General features: G+C 38.8%; 1 protein-coding gene across 1 annotated transcript in view; it reads left to right on the top strand.

Moving 5' to 3' along the window:
• The first annotated feature begins 390 nt into the window (after window positions 1-390).
• LOC106880665 (uncharacterized) overlaps window positions 391-2,142 on the top strand; it is an 11,325-nt gene continuing 9,573 nt past the window's right edge. The window contains exon 1 of the mRNA XM_014930714.1: window positions 391-529. The gene's annotated coding sequence lies outside the window, so the exon portion shown is untranslated. The remainder of the gene's footprint in view (window positions 530-2,142) is intronic.

The raw sequence follows: 2,142 nt of genomic DNA, 5'->3' as shown, positions 1-2,142 counted from the left end.
AGCATCACCATCACTAGTAGCACGCTGATACCCCCACAATCATTCCACCACAACGCAACCCTCACCACCACCTCTAAATCCATCATTGCAACATCAACACCTTTTAGTATCATCACCATCGTAACCATAACACCCTAAAATCCAAACTACAAACAAGACTATCGCTAAGTTAAATCGATGACAACAATGACAACACCTACACTATCTTAAAAACCCGTTAATTCAGAAAGATGTATCTTTTGTTTGATCAATGAAGCGTGGCTGCAATCAATAGCTTGTCATTAAATATTTAGTTTAACCTGAGATGAGAATCGTCTTCACACTTGATTAACGTGAACGCTATTGATTGAAGTGGGTAGTCCTGACAGCGGCAGAGATTAGCGATGTTGTTAGACACAATCGGCTGCAGTGAATAATTCAGACATTTTTGGACATTCAGTGATAATTCTGAAAGTAGATGATATTGTTGAGAACAGTGGAAAGCCCTTAACTTCCTCAAATACAGTTGTTACCCTCATCTCTACCAAACGTAAGTTGTATTTCCTTATATTCTACTGCTCTCGGGCCCCAAATAATAGGGGTGGGTTGGAATAAGCAGGTGGGTTAGACATTTGCTTAAATTCATATAAACGGGTGGGTTGGAATAAACGGGTTGGGGGAGTTGGAAAATCGGTAATTGTATAGTGGTAACTGTATAACATTTTAAAATTTTCTACGTTGTCCCCCATGATTTTTTAGAACCAGTTATTTACTCTCGGGTCCTAAATAATGGGGGCGGCGGAGGAGGAGGTTGGAATAAGCAGGCGGGTTAGACATTTGCTTAAATTCATATGAGAAGGTAGGTTGGAATGAACGGAGTTTGGCGGGAATCAGTAACTGGATGGTGTATGTACGGAAATTAGCACTTGTAACAACGAGGAAAAGAAATTAACAATGATTCTCTGAATAGTATTCGGGCAGGGCTTTTACATCATCTCAAGACGAAATTCTTGCATCGACGGACTGACGAGGTGCTTGATTCAGAGCCATTGATAATCTGCACATGCTTGATGTAGCATCTGCATCATCTCAGATCGATTGGGCGTAGGTATTTTATTCTATGTTTTAACTAACATTTCTAGTATCTTTGCTTTCTCCATTTCGCGATATTTTGCTTTCAGTTGTCTGCGGCATAGTAGTAGGTCAGGTGAGTTGATTCCACGCGAAAAATCCAATTTTTTTTTTCTGATGAAAAGCGTGGGGTTAAGTTGGTAAAACCTTACCCCAAATTGCATCCCAATAAGTTTTCCCTTTCATTCGCCCTAATTCAGAATTATACTCCCCTTTGCATTTGTTCCCCACAAATAGCAAGTGCCTGCTTTTCTTCTACAGAATAATTTCCATGCGTCGCACCACGAAATACGCTTTTCTCTGCCATGATGTTCAAAGAGAAATTAGTTGTGTTGTGTTGATGTTGTTAAATCCTTATTCCGTAAAAAGTTTGTCCTGTAAGGATAAACAATTCGTCATTGAAGTTCTTAGTTTGCGTAGAATTTGTGTTGGTGATTGGTAGACAAATCGTAGAGAAATTATTTTCTACTCTAGGCACAAGGCCTGAAATTATTGGGGAGAGGGTTCAGTCGATGAGATCGACCACAGTACTCAACTGGTACTTAATTTATCGACTGGCTGTCACCTTTGATTTTTTTAAAGCAGAATTCGTTATTTAGTTTATAAATCCTATTTATTTTATAACATAAGGGGTTACTTGTTACGTGTTTTTTGGTCATATATTCTTTGATTCTTTTATTTATTTCAGTCATTTGACTGTGGCCATACTGGAGCACCGCCTTCTAGTCGAGCAAATCAACCCCAAAATTAGTCGGTAAGCCTAGTATGTATTCTATCGGTCTCTTTGCCGAACCGCTAGGTTACGGGGACATAAACATACCAACATCAGTTGTCAAGCGCTGGTGGGGGGGGGACAAACACAGACACACAAACGTATATATATATATATATATATATATATATATATATATGTATTCATTTTTCTCTCCTTGTTTCTTTCTGTGTTCCTTTCTGTAGAAGAGCGTAGGCTCGAAACGTTAAAGACTTTTTCGCTTCCCGAGCATTATACTAATACATCTATTTGTTTTCTAC

This window comes from Octopus bimaculoides, chromosome 28 (assembly GCF_001194135.2).
Source record: "Octopus bimaculoides isolate UCB-OBI-ISO-001 chromosome 28, ASM119413v2, whole genome shotgun sequence".
NCBI lineage: Eukaryota > Metazoa > Mollusca > Cephalopoda > Octopoda > Octopodidae > Octopus > Octopus bimaculoides.
This window is presented reverse-complemented; position numbering and strand designations above follow the sequence as displayed.